The sequence below is a fragment of the Mesoplodon bidens genome (assembly GCF_964165515.1).
Source record: "Mesoplodon bidens genome assembly, chromosome: 1".
NCBI lineage: Eukaryota > Metazoa > Chordata > Mammalia > Artiodactyla > Ziphiidae > Mesoplodon > Mesoplodon bidens.
The window spans coordinates 176,995,766-177,016,226 of record NC_138176.1 but is presented as its reverse complement, the minus strand read 5'-3'; the positions used below and the strand labels follow the sequence as shown (position 1 = coordinate 177,016,226).

General features: G+C 36.2%; 1 pseudogene across 1 annotated transcript; it reads right to left on the bottom strand.

Annotated features, from left to right (window-relative positions):
• Positions 1 to 15,339: 15,339 nt before the first annotated feature.
• LOC308615323 (heterogeneous nuclear ribonucleoprotein C-like) lies at positions 15,340 to 16,648 on the bottom strand (annotated as a pseudogene). The gene has a single exon. The product of its transcript is annotated as a heterogeneous nuclear ribonucleoprotein C-like (transcript).
• Between the last annotated feature and the right edge of the window lie 3,813 nt (positions 16,649 to 20,461).

The window sequence follows — 20,461 nt, the reverse complement described above, 5'->3', positions numbered from 1 at the left end:
TGAAGCATAGAAAGATATATGAATTTTGAATTTGCTATTTGTTCTTCCTTGCTGAAGACTAGATCTTCTATTAAGACTAGATCTCTAGCTGTGGCCCACAATCTAGAAACATGTCAAATGACTAACTACGTGGCTTTTAAGATCTGCACATCACGGTCACCTGCAGAGCTGCTACAGCCAACACTTACTGAGGGGGGAAGGGTTTTGGCTATCATTTTAGAAAAATTTAGAGTTAATTCTAATGCACAACGAGGACTGAGAATTGCTGCATGAAGCCATTGAAAATTGGTCCTTTTTTTCTGGTCATGTTTGTAAATGAATTCAGGTGCTCATCAAATTATAATCCTGGATTATTTTCTTGTTGCTACATTCTAAGTCAGAATGGACAATGATAACACCACATGGTCCCGTTTTCCTGTTCTGAATACACATGGCATAGAACTTATGCAATCTTCTTTAAATTCAATAACATTAAAAACAATAGCTATACTTTATTGAGCAACTACGATGTGTAGGCATCATAATCATCCTTTTCATTGTCATCATCACCGCATCATCATCAATGCTAACATTTACTAAGCACTTGCTAAGATGTTCATATATATAATTTCTTCTAGTTCTCACAAAACTCTGTGCTGTAAGCATATAATATCTTTTTATACAGATGAGAAAACTAAGTTATAGCAGCATCTAGGCTTCTCATGCAAGGCTACCCAGGTAATAAATGTAGAATTCTGGCTCCATATTTTTATACATCATCTCTAACTTTTACAACAACCCTACAAGATACGTGTTGAACGTGTACCCTCATTTTACAAATGAATATAAATATCTAAGGCTTTAAGTGGTTAAGTAACCAATATCAGATGCTGGAAAGAAACCTAAAATCAAGCCCAAGTAATATTCATTTATTGTGTAAAAAAGAGTATCTTTTATTTAATTTTTATCCTGTGAGGGCCTGAAGAGCTGCACTGAAATAGAATTCTCCCCAAACCAATGTTTGAAAAAAAAAGCTAGTAAACACTGTGAGTTGTTTTTTTTAAAAAAATTTTAATTTAATTTATTTTTTTATACAGCAGGTCCTTTTTAGTTATACATCTTATACACATCAGTGTATACATGTCAATCCCAATCTCCTAATTCATCACCCCTCCCCACCCCCCTGCCACTTACCCCATTGGTGTCCATACGTTTGTTCTCTACAACTGTGTCTCAATTTCTGCCCTGCAAACTGGTTCATCTGTACCATTTTTCTAGGTTCCACATATATGCGTTAATATATGATATTTGTTTTTCTCTTTCTGACTTACTTCACTCTGTATGACAGTCTCTAGATCCATCCATGTCTCTACAAATGACCCAATTTCGTTCCTTTTTATGGCTGAGTAATATTCCACTGTATATATGTACCACATCTTCTTTACCTATCTGTCTGTCAATGGGCATTTAGGTTGCTTCCATGACCTGGTTATTGTAAATAGTGCAGCAGTGAACATTGGGGTGCATGTGTCTTTTTGAATTATGGTTTTCTCTGGGTATATGCCCAGGAGTGGGATTGCTGAGTCTTATGTTAGTTCGATTTTTAGTTTTTTTAAGGAACCTCCATACTGTTCTCCATAGTGGCTGTATCAATTTACATTTCCACCAACAGTGCAAGAGGGTTCCCTTTTTTCCACACCCTCTCCAGCATTTGTTGTTTGTAGATTTTCTGATGATGCCCATTCTAACTGGTATGAAGTGATACCTCATTGTAGTTTTGATTTGCATTTCTAATAATTAGTGATGTTGAGCAGCTTTTCATGTGCTTCTTGGCCATCTGTATGTCTTCTTTGGAGAAATGTCTATTTAGGTCTTCTGCCCATTTTTGGATTGAGTTGTTTGGTTTTTTTTAATATTGAGCTGCATGAGCTGTTTTATATTTTGGAGATTAATCCTTTGTCCATTGATTCATTTGCAAATATTTTCTCCCATTCTGAGGGTTGTCTTTTCATCTTGTTTATGCTTTCCTTTGCTGTGCAAAAGCTTTGAAGTTTCATTAGGTCCAATTTATTTTTGTTTTTATTTCCATTACTTTAGGAGGTGGATAAAAAAAGATCTTTCTGTGATTTATGTCAAAGAGTGTTCTTCCTATGTTTTACTCTAAGAGTTTTATAGTATCTGGCCTTACATTTAGGTCTCTAATCCATTTTGAGTTTATTTTTGTGTATGGTGTTAGGGAGTGGTCTAATTTCATTCTTTTACATGTAGCTGTCCAGTTTTCCCAAGACCACTTATTGAAGAGACTATCTTTTCTCCACTGTATACACTTGCCTCCTTTGTCATAGATTAGTTGACCATAGATGTGTGGGTTTATCTCTGGGCTTTCTATCTTGTTCCATTGATCTATATTTCTATTTTTGTGCCAGTACCATATTGTCTTGATGACTGTAGCTTTGTAGTATAGTCTGAAGTCAGGGAGTCTGATTCCTCCAGCTCCACTTCTTTCCCTCAAGACTGCTTTGGCTATACAGGGTCTTTTGTGTCTCCATACAAATTTTAACATTTTTTGTTCTAGTTCTGTAAAAATGGCATTGGTACTTTGATAGGGATTGCATTGAATCTGCAGATTTCTTTGGGTAGTAGAGTCATTTTCACAATATTGATTCTTCCAATCCAAGAATATGGTATATCTCTCCATCTGTTGGTATCATCTTTAATTTCTTTCATCAGTGTCTTATAGTTTTCTGCATACAGGTCTTTTGTCTCCTTAGGTAGGTTTATTCCTAGGTATTTTATTATTTTTGTTGCTATGGTAAATGGGAGTGTTTCCTTAATTTCTCTTTCAGATTTTTCATAATTAGTATATAGGAATGTAAGAGATTTCTGTGCATTAATTTTATTTCCTGCAACTTTACCAAATTCATTGATTAGCTCTAGTAGTTTTCTGGTGGCATATTTAGGATTCTCTATATATAGTATCATGTCATCTGCAAACAGTGACAGCTTTACTTCTTCTTTTCCAATTGGTATTCATTTTATTTCTTTTTCTTCTCTGGTTGCCGTGGCTAGGACTTCCAAAACTATGTTGAATAACAGTTGTGAGAATGGACATCCCTGTCTTTTTTCCTGATCTTAGAGGAAATTCTTTCAGTTTTTCACCATTGAGAATGATGTTTCCTGTGGGTTTGTCATATATGGCCTTTATTATGTTGAGGTAGGTTCCCTTTATGCCCACTTTCTAGAGAGTTTTTGTCATAATTGGGTGTCGAAATTTGTCAAAAGCATTTTCTGCATCTATTGAGATGATCATATGGTTTTTATTCTCCAATTTGTTAATATGGTGTATCACATTGATTGATTTGTGTATGTTGAAGAATCCTTGCATCCCTGGGATAAATCCCACTTGATCATGCTGTAAGATCTTTTAATGTGTTGTTCGATTCTGTTTGCTAGTATTTTGTTGAGGATTTTTGAGCCTATATTCGTCAGTGATATTGGTCTGTAATTTTCTTTTTCTGTAATATCTTTGTCTGGTATTGGAGTCAGGGTTATGGTAGCCTCATATAATGAGTTTGGGAGTGTTCCTTCCTCTACAGTTTTTTGGAAGAGTTTGAGAAGGATGGGTGTTAACTCTTCTCTAAATGTTTGATAGAATTCACTGGTGAAACCATCTGGTCCTGGACTTTTGTTTGTTGGAAGATTTTTAATTACAGTTTTAATTTCATTACTTGTGATTGTCCTGTTCATAATTTCTGTTTCTTCCTGGTTCAGTCTTGGAAGGTTATCCCTTTCTAAGAATTTGTCCATTTCTTCCAGGTTGTCCATTTTATTGGCATAGAGTTGCTTCTAGTATTCTCTTAGGATGCTTTGTATTTCGACTACAAGCAACTCTATGTTACAACCTGTCTGTTGTAACTTCTCCTTTTTCATTTCTAATTTATTGATTAGAATCCTCTCCCTCTTTTTCTTGATGAGTCTGGCTAAAGGTTTATCAATTTTGTTTACCTTCTCAAAGAAACAGCTTTTAGTTTTGTGATCTTTGCTATTGTTTTCTTTGTTCCTATTTCATTTATTTCTGCCCTGATCTTCATGATTTCTTTTCTTCTGCTAACTTTGGGTTTTGTTTGTTCTTCTTTCTCTAGTTCCTTTAGGTGTAAGGTTAGATTGTTTGAGATTTTTTTGTTTCTTGAGGTAGGCTTGTATAACTATAAACTTCCCTCTTAGAAGTGCTTTTGCTGCATCCCATAGGTTTTGGACCATCGTGTTTTCATTGTCATTTGTCTCTAGGTATTTTTTGATTTCCCTTTGATTTCTTCAGTGATCTCTTGGTTATTTAGTAACGTATTGTTTAGTCTCCATGTGTTTCTGTTTTTTTCATTTTTTTCCCTGTAATTCATTTCTAATCTCATAGCGTTATGGTCAGAAAAGATGCTTGATATGCGTTCAGTTTTCTTAAATTTACTGAGGGTTGATTTGTGACCCAATATGTGATCTATCCTGGAGAATGTTCTGTACGCACTTGAGAAGAAAGTGTAATCTGCTGTTTTGGATGGAATGTCCTATAATTATCAATTAAAGCTCTCTGGTCTATTGTGTCATTTAAAGCTTGTGTTTCCTTATTAATTTTCTGTTTGGATGATCTGTCCATTGGTGTAAATGAGGTGTTAAAGACCCGCACTGTTATTGTGTTACTGTCGATTTCCTCTTTTATAGCTGTTCGCAGTTACCTTATGTATTGAGGTGCTCCTATGTTGGATGCATATATATTTATAGTTGTTATATCTTCTTCTTGTATTGATCCCTTGATCATTATGTAGTGTCCTTCCTTGTCTCTTGTAACATTCTTTAAAGTCTATTTTATCTGAAAAGTGTATTGCTACTCCAGCTTTCTTTTGATTTCCATTTGCATGGAATATCTTTTTCCATCTCCTCACTTTTAGTCTGTATGTGTTCCTAGGTCTGAAGTGGGTCTCTTTTAGACAGCATATAGATGGGTCTTGTTTTTGTATCCATTAAGCGAGCCTGTGTCTTTTGGTTGGAGCATTTAATCCATTCCCATTTAAGGTAATTATCGATATGTATATTCCTATTTCCATTTTCTTAATTGTTTTGGGTTTGTTTTTATAGGTCCTTTTCTTCTCTTGTGTTTCCCACTTAGAGACGTTCCTTTAGCATTTGTTGTAGAGTTGGTTTGGTGGTGCTGAATTCTCTTAGCTTTTGCTTGTCTGTAAAGCTTTTGATTTCTCCATTGAATCTGAATGAGATCCTTGCTGGGTAGAGTAATCTTGGTTGTAGGTTCTTCCCTTTCATCGCTTTAAATATGTCATGCCACTCCCTTCTGGCTTGTAGAGTTTCTGCTGAGAAATCAGCTATTAACCTTATGGGAGTTCCCTTGTATGTTATTTGTCATTTTTACCTTGCTGCTTTCAATAATTTTTCTTTGTCTTTAATTTTTGCCAATTTGATTACTATGGGTCTTGGTGTGCTTCTCCTTGGGTTTATCCTGTATGGGACTCCCTGCGCTTCCTGGACTTGGGTGGCTTTTTCCTTTCCCATGTTAGGGAATTTTTCAACTATGATCTCTTCAAATATTTTCTCGGGTCCTTTCTCTGTCTCTTCTCCTTCTGGGATCCCAATAGCACAAATGTTGTTGCGTTTAATGTTGTCCCAGAGGTCTCTTAGGCTGTCTTCATTTCTTTTCATTCTTTTTTCTTTATTCTGTTCCACAGCAGTGAATTCCACCATTCTGTCTTCCAGGTCACTTATCTGTTCTTCTGCCTCATTTATTCTGTTATTGATTCCTTCTAGTGTATTTTTCATTTCAGTTATTTTATTGTTCATTTATGTTTGTTTGTTCTTTAATTCTTCTAGGTCTTTTTAAAACATTTCTTGCATCTTTGCGATCTTTGTCTCCATTGTTTTTCCGAGTTCCTGGGTCATCTTCACTATCATTATTCTGAATTCTTTTTCTGGAATGTTGCCTAACTCCACTTCATTTAGTTGTTTTCTGGGGTTTTATCTTGTTCCTTCATCTGTTACATAGCCCTCTATCTTGCCTATCTTTCTGTGAATGTGGGTTTTGTTCCACAGGCTGCAGGATTGTAGTTCTGCCCTCTGGTGGATGAGGCTATCTAAGAGGCTTGTGCAAGTTTCCTGATGGGAGGGACTGGTGGTGGGTAGAGCTGGCTGTTGCTCTGGTGGGAGCAAGATCTTTTTTGATCCACCTCCTTTTCCTCTTGGCATCACCTGGGTCATCAGGAAACTCAGCTCCTGTCCATATGGATGCAGCCCTGAGTTGTCCTGAAGCTGAAACCCTGGTTAACACTGTGAGTTTAAAAGATTATATATACCAAAGTAATTGATACACCTGGATATGGGCTTTGAGAATTATTGAGAAGAGGGGCATGGGAATCAGCCTATATCCCTTGCTTTAAATCTCTCAGCCAACTTTATTTTAAATGTGTAACTATGTTAAGCCATATAATTCCCTGGATTATTTACATTATAGTCAGGGTGACTATTGAAGGATAGTGTAATTACAAAGTACAATTTCCAAGCTGAATGAAATTGCTTGTTGTGTAATAGATCTGTCAGGACCTGACCTCTGAAAATACGCCAAATAAATACTCTAAGACATAGTTAGAGGTAAATGATATGCAACCCTCCAAGGTAATATATGAAGTGAGAGGTGGTCTTTGATTTATATAGAACATTTTCTTCTGTTTGTCAAACTCTGAAGAAGATTAGAGTCAAGTACATTTTCCTTTTTGACTTTGTTTTCTATTTCTCAGCCTAGTGTTAGAAATTGGCTACTTTTCAGTAAACTGCATGAGCTACATGAGGAGAAACTCTTTGGGCAGCAGGATGAAACATAGCTATCTGCTAATATCCAGTGTCTGTGAGATTTAATTATCTATCTGAGCAGAGAGCAGTATCTTCCAGTTCTGTTTCACTGAGCTGTAATATACCATCCTCCTCTTTTCTGCTCTATTCAAACATCTATCTACCATTTCTTTTATTTTTTAAATCGAAGTATAGTTGATTTACAATATTGTGTTAATTTCAGGTGTACAGCAAAGTGATTCAAATATATATATTTTTCAGATTATTGTCCATTTTAGGTTATTATAAGATATTGAATATAGTTCCCTATGCTATGCAGTAAATCCTTGTTGCTTATTGCTTATCTATTTTATGTATAGTAGTTTATATCTGTTAATCCCATACTCCTAATTTATCTCCCCCTTCCCTTTCCTCTTTGGTAACCATAAGTTTGTTTTCTATGCCTATGAGTCTGTTTCTGTTTTATATATAGATTAATTTGTATTATTTTTTAGATTTCACATGTAAGTGATATCATATAATATTTGTGTTTCTTTTTCTGACTTATGAATACTTTACTAACTATGATATTCTCAAGGTCCATTTATGTTGTTGCAATATTTCATTCTTTTTTATGGCTGTGTAATAATATTCCATTTTGTGTATATACCACATCTTTTTAAGCCAGTTGTCTGTTCATGGGCACTTGGGTTGTTTTTGTGTCTTGGCTATTGTAAACAGTGCTGCTATGAACATTGGCATGCATGTATCTTTTTGAATTAGAGTTTTCATCTTTTCTGGATTTATACCTAGGAGTAGGATTGCTGGATCATATGGTAGCTCTATTTAAATTTTTTTAACGAACCTCTGTACTATTTTCCATAGAGGCTCTACCAACTTACATTCCTAGCAACAGTGCACCTACCATTTCTTAGTTCAGCTTCACGAGTAGATTCAGTGAATGGTGGGCAGGTGGCTGAGGTGTGTATGACAGTTTCAGGTATTACACATAAAAGCACAGGATATGCAATTACAAGAAAAAGCTAGCAATGACAAAGATGTTCCCACGTCCTTGCTGATTTATTTTTCCTCCCTGTATGAAATAAATTACTGTTTACAATCAGTGCTTATTATCTGGCCCTTCTTCATGTGATCATCACTTCTATAATGTAAGTACATAATTTTGTGCTGAAGTGAGTTCTTTTCTAGTTTTTCTTGTTTTCTAGTTTTTTTTCTAATTTTATTTTCATTTTGACATCAATTATATTTCTCTTTGCTCCCTCATTATCTCATTCCAATCACCTCTATAGGAAGGATGGAGAAAGGTTCACAGCCTAAATTGTCAATTAAAAGAGGAATTAATTTTGCTCTATTTTGTGGAATACATTCTTGGCTCTAACAGAGGCTAGGAAACAGGGTAAGTACCCTGCTTTTTGCAGGTTGCTTTAGGAACCATAGTCTTAGATGGAATACATATTAAGAGATAGGAAAAAGAATCCTTGGCCTGTAAACCCCCAATCCAATTCTTAATTATAAAAGGGATTCTCAAATTATTTTTTTAAAGTTGTGGTAAAATACACCTAAATAAAATTTACTATTTTTTAAAATCATTTTTAAGTGTACATTTATACATTTACATTGTTGGGCAGCCTATTTCCAGAACTCTTTTCATCTTGCAAAACTGAAACACTATACTCATTAAACAACAATTCCCCATTCTCCACTCCCCACAATGTCTTCTACTTTCTGTCTCTATGAATTTGACTAGATAGCTTAGATAAGTGGAATCTTATGGTATTTGTCTTATGACTGGCTTATTTCACTTAGTATAATGTCTTCAAGGTTTATCCATGTTGTAGCATGTGTCAGAATTTCTTTCCTTTTTAAGACTGAATAATATTCTATTGTATACACCACATTTTGTTTATCTATTCATCTGTCAATGGGCACATAGGTTGCTTTCACCTTTTGGCTACTGTCGATGGATGTATAAATATCTCTTTGATATCCTGCTTTCAGTTCTTTTGGATATATGCCCAGAAGTAGGATTGTTGGATTTTATGGTAGGTCTATGTTTAACTTTTTGAAAAATTGCCATACTATTTTTCATGGAAGCTGAACCATTTTACACTTCCACCAAGGGTTTCAATTTTTCCACATCATCACCATCTCTCTCTTACTTCTTTCCTTCCTCTCTCCCTCCCTCCTTCTTCCTCTCTCTGTCTCTCTCTTTTTCCTTCCCTCACCCCTTCATAGTAGCCACCCTGGTGGGTGTGAGGTGGTATCACATTGTGGTTTTGATTGGCATTTCCCTAATAGTGATGTTAAGCATCTTTATGTTTGATTTGTTAGCCATTTGTGTATCTTCTTTGGAGAAATATCTATTCAAGTTCTTTGTTTTTTAATTGGATTGTTGTTGAGTTGTAGGGATTCTTTATATATTCTGGATATTAACCCCTTAGCAGGTATATGATTCACAAATATTTTTCTCTCATTCTTTTATTTTTCACTCTGTTGCTTCTTTCCTTTGATGGACAGAAGTTTTAAATTTTGATATAATTTATCTATTTTTATTTTTGTTGCCAGTACTTTTGGTGTCATATCCAAGATATCATTGCCAAATCCAATGTCATAAAGCTTTTCCCCTATGTTTTCTTCTAAGTGTTTTATAGTTTTAGCTCTTACATCTAGGTCTTTGTTCCATTTACAGTTAATTTTCATATATGGTATAAGGTATGAGTTAAACTTTTTCTTTTCATGTGTATATTTAATTTTACCAGCACTATTTGTTGAAGAGACTGTTCTTTCTTGCATTGAATTGTCTTGTCACCCTTGTTGAAGATCACTTGACCATATATGATAGGGTTTAGTTTGGGGATCTCTATTCTATTCCATTGGTTTCTATATCTGTCTTTGTGATGATATCACACTGTTTTAATTATTGTAGTTTTAAAATAACTTTTGGAATCAGAAAGTGTGAAATCTCTAATTTTTTTCCTCTTCTTTAAAATTCTTTTGGTTATCTGGGATAACCTTGAGATTCCATTTGAATTTTAGGATGAAGTTTTCTATTTCTGCCAAAACCATTGTTGGTATTTTGATAGGGATTATATTAAATTTGTAGATTGCTTTGGGTATTATTGACATCATAAATATGTTAAGTCTTCCAGTCCATGAACACATGATGTCTTTCCATTTATTTGCACCAAATTCTTAACAGAGACTATAAACAAACAAGCAAAAATAATTGGGGCTACCGTATATAGGGAAGAAATTCAGTGGTTTTGATTTTTCTGCCTTAGTGAAAAGCAGTATTTGTAGTAGTAAAATTATATGTCTCTTAACTTTATTCAGTGGTTAAAACAAAAACATTGCATACTAAATTTATTTAAAATATATTTCCCATTATAGAACAGTTTCTGAAATGCATAAACATCTACTCCTGGCAAATAAATGTTATCTGTTTCTTTGTCACTTTCCATGATTCCACAACTATCTGTAAATGAACATTCTGAGACTTACCTGGATACAGTTATAAATAGTGTTCACTAGAAGTCTGCAAACTCTTTGAGAACAATAAAAATATCCCTTTCATCTTAGCACTTTTCCCCTAACTCACTAAATATTTCTTGGTTACTGGAACCAAGGGGACAAATGAAATTAAGTGCCAACTACCTAATCATATCAGCAATTTACCTATTGGCAAACATTATTATCTTACTGGATCTTTCAAATCTACATGTAGTTAGAACAGAAGGACTTAACCTTGTCTTGGCTTCTGTTTCAGGGAATTTTAAGTGACCACTCCAGCATTTCTCCTTATTTTGGGGAGCACTAACAGCTTATTATCATTCACCATTCCTGGCCTACAGTCTGAAGGCAAAGTAGTATTTGCATCAATAGTGTTTTTTTCTCATCTCTACTCAAGAATAATTGTTGCATGTTGCACTGTGCCCTTGAAGGAGTTTTGTTTTTGTTTTTAAGTGCCAAAATAGTTGGTTTACTTTTAAATAATTTAAGCACAGTTATAAGAAAGAAAATGGCTTAAATAATTTCTTATGTAATGTATTTATGGAGATGGATAAAATCTTTTGAGTTATTATGGATACAAATGGTAACAGTACATTAAAAGACCAGGCAAACAGGAGGTTTGACATGAAGAAAAATGAATCTCTCTAACAAAAAGTCTTGTACTTCAACATAAATTAATAATGGGAAAAACAATGAAACTCAACTTCTTCCATATTGGTTATATCCTAGAAATTCTTTAGAGACTAAATTTTTTTGGCGACAATTCTATTTCTCTCTTCTTGTTGCATCATGCAATGTAGTCAGGGCAGCACACACAGGATTTCTGAACCTCTTGTGGAGAGACTCTCTTCTTATACAGACTTGAAGAAGCAAAACTTCTTAAGATTTTTAAGATAAAGGCATTTTGCCAAATTTACCAGATAATCAATATAATACATAAGTGGCACCAGTGAAGTGCTACTTTCCTTTCCATAGCCTAGAGATGCCCTATGTATGAAACTCGATTTTCAGATACCTGCTGTTTGACTAGAAGAGGTTTTTCCATCTTCAAAGTGTTAAATAAAATATCTATTGGAAAATATCTTGAAAACAATGTTATAGGAACTTGCCCCTGCCTTTGTACACAAGTATGAGTCCCTAAATCATATTACAATATTATCAACTTCAACAAGTACACAAAATGGCTCTAGCTAAGCTCTAATGCTAAGTAAATGTGATATACTTTTCATTTTAAATTTCATCCAGTAAATTATTACAAAATATGGACCACAGAATTGTGGAATTTTTATGACTTTTCAAATTTGCTCAGTTTTGTTCTGGGGCCACTCATATTTCTAAGGAATGGCAGAACTTGGAATTCTAGTCCTTCTGTAAACAATTAAGGTGAAAGAATGTGGAGTAAAGAGAGGCCAGAGGAAGGATACAGAAGTGACTAATGAAATAAGGGGCTTGTACTCGAAGGAATGGAATTGGAGAACAGAGACAGACTCACCACCTACAGAAAAATATCCATTCCACTGCTCAATCTGAAGCTCTATTTTACCATCAAAATGAATACTCTCAGTTCTTCCTTTAGTCTCTACAACTTATGGTATATACATTCACTTGCAGTAGAGGAAATGACTCAAGTTCATGCAGGGTCTGGTACAGAGAGGCAAATTTATTTTATCACAAGTTCTAGCTTCAGTGACTTGGTAGTGACAGTCTGACATATTTTGTTGAGAAGAGTGTCGAAGTAATGTCCAGACTTACCATAAATGAGTACTGTGACTGATTAACAATATTTGCATGAGTGAGGGAAAGGGGAGAGGTGTTATGCATGAAGGTATTTATTATCCTTGGTTCACTGTACCATGTTAGCAGTTTTAGTACCTGCTAGAAAACACTCAATGAGCAAAGTCCATTGAGAAGATACACTTGCTTTTGTTATTTCCTGCAGTATTTAAATATAGCTCCCCTTAGTATGTTTCAACACTTCCTAAGTATTTAAGGAGGTTGGAATAAAATTTACTTATTTAATTTCCAAACCCTGAGGTAAAAAATTTTTAAATGCATTTACTTATCCCTAAAAATCACTTGGTTTCATTTTCTTTCATAAAGATAGTAAAAAACAGGGTTCCCTGTTGGCACAGTGGTTAAGAATCCGCCTGCCAAGGCAGGGAACACGGATTCGAGCCCTGGTCCGGGAGAATCCCACATGCCACAGAGCAACTAAGCCCGTGTGCCACAACTACTGAGTCCGTGCGCCTAGAGCCTGTGCTCTGCAACAAGAGAAGCTACTGCAATGAGAAGCCCGTGCACTGCAAGGAAGAGTAGCCTCCACTCGCTGCAACTAGAGAAAGCCTGTGCGCAGCAACGAAGACCCAATTCAGCCAAAGATGAATAAATAAATAAATATAAAAAGAAATAGTGAAAAGCAGCCTGTAGGGGAAAAGTATTTGGTACAGCCACCCTGTTTTATACATATTCACAAATACATTCACGACAAAGTACTCATGATGAATGATTTTACTTAGTTTCATTTTTTCCAAAGGAAGAATCTTTATTTCCACATAATTAAATCTAATGACTTTTAATCACAATCATCATTATTATCAAAGAATTGCCTGCACCTTGAAGGTTCTTGAACTTTTTGAAATTGCCTTTTTAAAAAGGATCATGGGGTGGCTGCTGGAAGGTTTTCTTCTCTATTTACAACTCAGGCATAGATTTAAGGATAGTGTAATTACCAGATACAATCCCTAAACAGAAGTGCATTGCTTCCTGGGTGCCACAAGCTTGTTACAGACTGACCTTCAATAGGAACAAATAACAGTGTAGCTCTGTGTCCTTGTTAGATTTCAGCAGGATTTGAAACATTTTTCTTCTTCTAGGCAAAAATAGGATAAAGAAAGCCGGTGTTGCTTATCCTTTGATAAGTTTCCTCCACTTGGCCAGAGGATCACAAATCCCAGTTATCATTGCTTTTCCTTAAAAACAAAACATAACTTATTAAAAGAGCAATTCTGAAAGATCCACAATAAATCACTTGTTTTGAAAATTGAACCAATCCAACAGCCTCTAAATCAACCACCTACTTGTTCTTTTCTGAAGAAAACAAAAATCATTTATTGTCCATGAGGTCACAGTGAGCGACTGACCATGGGAAACCCTAAATCAGGAAATAGGGTCTCCTTTCCCGGGTTAGTTCACATTCCAGAAATAATCAAGTCTAATTCCTGTACTTCACTCTACCAAATAAGATTTCTTCACTGACATTTTTCCCCCTTACCAATCATTACATATACAGTAGTCCCCCTTATCTGTGGGGGGTACATTTCCCTGGTGGATGCCTGAAACTGTGGCTAGTACTGACCCTATCTATACTACGTTTTTCTCTACTTATGATAAAACTTAATTTATAAATTAGGCATAGTGAAAGACTAACAACAATAATAAAATAGAACAATTATGATAATATACTGTAATAAAAGTTGTGTGAATGTGGTTTCTCTCTCTCAAAATATCTTTTCCATCTTAATTAAACACTTATCATGCATTGTGACTATAACTTTTGCAGTTTGAGGTAGGAAAGCATAACTAGCATACATTTCTTTTTCCTTCTTCACAATTACCTTAGATCTTAGCAACCTCAGCATATGGTTTTATTTTTCTTTCCTATAAAACAGGGAGCTTTTACCTTTTTACTTAAAGGAAGCATTTTACCGCTTCTCTTTGGCATATCCAGATTGCCAGAATCACTATTCTTGTGCTTTGGAGCCATTATTAAGTAAAATAAATGTAACCTGAACACAAGCGCTGCGATGCCATGACAGTTGATCTGCTAACCTAGATGGCTACTAAGTAACTAAAGGGTGGGATCCAGTGAACAAAGAGATGATTCATATCCAGGGTGGGAAGGAGTAGGAGGGCATAAGCTTTCATTATGCTATTCAGAATGGCAAAACATCTTAAACTTAGGAATTGCTTTTTTGGGGGGGAAGAAAATACAGGTTTTATTCTCCAGTTGTTTCACTTTTCCTAAAATCTTGACAGGTTTGAGCCTCTTTCTATTTAAGGATGAAACAGTTCAGCACACAGCAAAAAAAAAAATCTCAAAAAAGGTGTCACTTGGACCACAAAGCATTGAAGAAAAGGCTCAACGCAGTTCCCAAACTTTTTCATTAGGATCTAAAAGCCATTTTTGCGAAAGAATCTCCACTTCACATCAAAGTTACTTGTCTCCGTAATTCAAAATCCACACCAATGAAACATAATTTGAGTAGTGTATGTTGGTATGCATAATAATTATGACTCAAAGAAAAATATATCTAGTATATTCTAGGGGTTTTGTGGAGGCCGCTGTGAAACAAAGAATTTGAAGTAAACAATTACAAAATACAAAAATAAAAAAAGCAGGGGCTTCCCTGGTGGCGCAGTGGTTGAGAGTCCGCCTGCTGATGCAGGGGACACGGGTTCGTGCCCCGGTCCGGGAACATCCCACATGCCACGGAGCGGCTGGGCCCGTGAGCCATGGCTGCTGAGCCTGTGCGTCCGGAGCCTGTGCTCCACAACGGGAGAGGCCACAACAGTGAGAGGCCCGCGTACTGCAGAAACAAAACAAAACAAAACAAAACAGGGTGTTTATTTTTTCTCCAAATTCCTGGTTTAATAAGAGCTTGTTTATTTTGAGAAAAAAAGGTCCCAAACATCAGGCTGTTCACAAAAAACCCCACCGTATCAACTTTAGAAAACAAATCTTAAAGACTATTACACTAATTATTTTTCTAGAGGATGCATCTGACATGCCAACTCTCATTCACAAAAATACATTGTTACATTTGTGTTGAACAGCCGCACACAGCACTCTTATGCGGGGTATAACATGTATACCTCTAATTCAAAGCTGCTCTCAGGTGCTACTCAACTAATGAGATTGCCTTTGTAGTTAGGAAAGCAACTACTGAACTCATGTTTGAATGGAAAGAACTGTACTCCCTGCATAACAAGAGATTATTTTGGAGACAGTTGATAAAAACCATACATCCTTTTTATTGTTAAGTCATAAAGAGGTATCAAAATTAAAAGCAAAAATTACAGGGTAAGACTCAACATAACTACTAGGAGCATCCAAGGAAGTGAAAACGGGACTAGGCACAGGGCAATGTGAATTAATGAACATGGGAAGGACAAGGATGGGGAGAACAGTGAGCATGTGCTGAAGATACTAGAGGAGAGGATCTGGTGAAAATTTTGATCTGAGAAAAGCACCTAGGTAAAGAAATAATGGGACAAAATTTCTGAACCCCACTAGGTGCTTAAGAGTCATCCTCAACATTGACGCTGTCTCTGTCATCCTCTTCATCCTCAGCCTCTTTTTCATCATCCTTGGTCAACTTCAGCTCGTCATCCCCCCCGATCTTCATTATCATCATCATCCAGTAGGTCCCCCGCCTCAGCAGAGTCATCTGCATCCCCTCAGACTCCATCTTCACCTTAGTCTCATCTTTCTTCAGGGAGCTGCTGCTCTCCTCCTCTACTGACTTATCATTCTTCATCTCTACTCCTTGTTTGCTCTGTTCCTTTTCAATTTTTTCCAGGCTTTCCAGTAGAGAATCCACTTTTTGTTTTATCTGGATCAACTCCTTCTTAATGGTCTGAAGGTCATCTCCTTTCAACTTTCCAGACTTAGAAGAAGATCCCCGCTGTCCACTCTTAGGATTGAAGCCACTTTTGCCCCTTTGTGAGGTGTTTCCTGATACACGCTGGCGTTTTGAGGGCACTACAGCCCGAGCAGTAGGAGGAGGAGGAACACGTGCTGGGTAACTGTACATTCTGTCATAATAATCCTGTTGAAAGTCATAGTCCAAGTCAAAAGGGGAGCTGAGTAGAGGGGATGGAGAAGGGTGTTCTGGTACTGACCCATACGTCTCCGCTGCAGATCGTTTCATACCTGCTTTTTCTTGGTTCACTTTTGGCTCTGTGGCTAGATTAGTATCTAAAACCTGGCAGCAGTCATTCTGCCATCCTCTTCTGCCACAGCAGCCCAGGCATTTCTCTCATTAAGATATTAAATGAAGGCAAAGCCTTTATGAACAGAGCAACCCACAATTTTGCCATATTTCAAGAAGATTGCCTCCACATCAGATTTCTTGATCACAAGAGTATTGAGATTCCCAATGAATACACGAGAGTTCATGGAGTGAGGATCCGTCTTGTTGGTAACATTGCTGGCCATTGTCTTTGATGGTAAGGTGCCTCACAAAGCTGAAAAATGTAGCTGAAGATCAAAAAAACTCTCACAGGAATGGGAGGGAGAAGAGATTCGGTTCTGAATCTCCTACTCCCGGGTTCTACATGGAGAAGCCGACTGCTGCTCGAGTTCGGCAACATGGCCACAACTGTTCAGTCTTCACCTTTTCACAAAATGGCCCCCAAGTCTCCTCTCAGGAATTGTTTATTTCTGGAATTTTCCATTTAATATTTTCAGGCCACTGTTGACCTCAAGTAACTGAAACTATGGAAATCAAAACCTCAGATAAGGGAGAACTACTGTAATAAGTGTTAGGTTGCTATACGCTTTCCTTTTCTGTGAAAGTGGAGCATTTTGTTATAGTCAACATTCTAATTAGTCTTTAGCTGGTGTGGTGGGCAGAAAAATTCTACAAAAATCTGTTGACCAGTGGAATTTTCAGGCCAATGCTTTTTTTTTTTATTTTAATTGTAATGAGGATTTATTTATTTATTTAATTGAAGTGTAGTTGATTTACAATGTTATGGTAATTACTGCTGTACAGCAAAGTGATTCAGTTATACATACATATATATATATATATATATATATATACACATTCTTTTTAAAATATTCTTTTCCATTATGACTTATCCCAGGACATTGACTATAGTTCCCTGTGGTAGAGAGTAGGACCTTGTTGTTTATCCATTCTCTATATAAAAGCTTACATCTGCTCACCCCAACCTCCCACTCCATCCCTCCCCCAACCCCCTCCCCCTTGGTGACCACCAATCTGTTCTCTATGTCCATGAGTCTGCTTCTGTTCCATATATAGGTTCGTTTGTGTCATATTTTAGATTCCACATATTTTTAATTAATTTTTAAATTGGAGTATAGTTGATTTACAGTGTTTTGTTAGTTTCTGCTGTACAACAAAGTGAGTCAGTTATACATATACATATATCCACTCTTTTTTAGATTCTGTTCCCACATAGGTCATTACAGAATAGTATCGAATAGAGTTCCCTGTGCTATACAGTAGGTTCTTATTAGTTACCTATTTTATATGTAGTAGTGTGTATATGTCAATCCCAATCTTCCAATTTATCCCTCCACATCTTTTCCCCTTGGTAACCATAAGTTTATTTTCTACATCTGTGACTCAATTTCTGTTTTGTAAATAGGTTCATTTGTACCATTTTTTCAGATTCCACATATAAGTGATATCATATGATATTTGTCTTTGCCTGATTTACTTCACTTAGTATGATAATCTCTAGTTGCATCAGTGTTGCTGCAAATGGCATTATTTTGTTTTTTTTATGGCTGAGTAGTATTCCTTTGTATACATGTACTACATCTTCTTTATCTATTCTTCTGTCGATAGACATTAAGTTTTTTTCTATGTCTTGGCTACTGTGCTGCTATGAACATAGGGGTGCATACATCTTTTTGAATTATAGTTTTGTCCAGATACATGCCCAGGAGTGGGATTGCTGGATCGTACAGTAATTCTATTTTTAGTTTTCTGAGGAACCTCCATACTGTTTTCCATAGTGGCTGCACCAACTTACATTCTCACCAACAGTGTAGGAGGGTTCCCTTTTCTGCACATCCTCTCCATCATTTGTTATTCGTAGACTTAAAAAAATTTATTGAGGTATATTTGATTTACAATGTTTGTAGACTTTTTAATTATGACCATTCTGACTGGTGTGAGGTGGTACCTCATTGTAATTTTGATTTGCATTTCTCTAATAATTAGCAACTTTGAGCATCTTTTCATGTCAGGCCAGCACTTTTAACTGCACACACACACACACACACACACATACACATATAAATATGTTTGCATGCATGTTTGCATATACATGCACATACACAAACCTCTTGATTTCTTCACATCATATGAAAGAGCCAAATAAAATACAATGCCTACTAATATCCAGGCTTCTAATTGCTTTTCTGAGGCAGAAAATGAGGGTAGGTAAGGCATTTGTAGCAATCAGAATAGAGAATGCTAATTACCTGTCCTTTCTTAATTGCAAACATTCTTGCATACCTTCTTCTGCTTACGCCCCTACCACCACTGCACTGCCATATCATTCCACACATATTAACAAAAGAAATCCACCTTGGTTTTTTTAAATAATTATTTTCACTTCCTTATACAAACACACAGACATACACACTCTTAAGAGCTTTTTTTAAAAAAACAAAACAAAACAACTTGCATTGTGCATGACAAAATGTGTGGCATCTGACTGGCAGCCAGCCACCTGTGAGGATCATTTTTAAACAGATGGTGAAGTAGCAAATTAGTTCAAATGTAGACATCACAATATAATCCTGGAAAACATTCATAGATGTGGATTACGACAATCCTGATGACTCAGACCCATTGGCCAGTTGTTTCTGGTCAGAGTGCAATGATTTGCCTGGTGACAATTTTTAAAAATCAGCAACTTTGTATTTTGGGAATATACTGTGGATATTAGAAAGGAATCTTTCCTACAAACCCCACACACCTCATCCTTTCTTGAATTTGCATCATTTTCTCTTGACAACCCGCTATTCTTCATTGACCTTTGTAACAGGTTAATGAAGGCTCTTCACAGCCTGGCCTATGTCCACCTTTCCCAGCCCCACCTCTTTCCATTTGGTCCTAAGCAGGTCATATTTCACTAGTATTGATTCACTCTCCAAATAGGCTGTGCTGGTTCTTGTCTTCCTCTGGGCCTTCACAGATGCAATTCCCATCATAGGATGTACTCCCCACCTTTCTCAACTGGAAAATTCCTAGTTATCAATCTAAATGTGCTTCTTGTATTACCTCTCCTGTGAAGATTTCGTAGATACCCTACACTAGTGAGGGAGAGTAAAGAACTTCTGTCTCTCTACAGTCTCTATTGCATGGTATTGAAATTATTCTTATGCTCACCTCCTTCCTTGCACTATGAGTTCTGAAAGGGAAGCAGCTGCATCTTATCATCAATTATTCCCAGCACCTAGAACAGTGTCTGGCATGATTAGACTGTTCATAGGGAGGCACAAGAGGGAGGGGATATGGGGATATACATATACGAATGGCTGATTCACTTTGTTATACAGCAGAAACTAACACACCATTGTAAAGCAATTATACTCCAATAAAGATGTTAAAAAAATTTTGTGGGAAAAAGAGATAATTTCATATCTGTGATGAGATTTTGAGTTTCTTGTGTGTCAAGACCATGTTTTCTTTAATTCTCCTCTATATGAACCAGCAGAATGATTACAGTTATGTAAGTACCTAATTAATGTTGCTGCCTTTAGTTGTGAAGGAATGGCAAAAACATAGAACCAGGAGTCAAGATAATAGGGTTCTGGTCCCTCCTCTGACAACAATTCAATAGGCAAGTCAGGATAAGTAATATAACTTTTCTGAACATCAGTGTCCTTTTATGAAAAATGGAAAATGACCACATATTTCTTATTTACCTTACAGGCCGATCAAACACATTTTCTAGGTTGAGAAATGCTTTGTGAAGCAAGAGGCAGTGTAGTATATAGTGAGAATGAGATCACACTCTGGAGTCAAACTGATTCCACTACTTCTTGGCTGTGTGACCTTGGGCACATTAGTTAACATCTCTGAGCCTCAGTTCCCCCATCTGTAAAATGGGGATAATGATGGTGTCTCCCTCACGAGGTTGCTCTGGAGTTTAAATAATTGGTGTAAAGCACTTAGTACAGTAGCTATATGTAGTGAGTCTAAAAGCAAATACTAGCTTTTTAAAATTTATAGTTTAATAATTTATAAAAATACAAGGTGTTATTAATACTCATTGATGAATTCCCTTTAAGACCAGTAGAAGGAGAGCCTCCCAGATCTGGAAAAGAGGATACCATACTCTCACTTCCCCTTTCACGGCC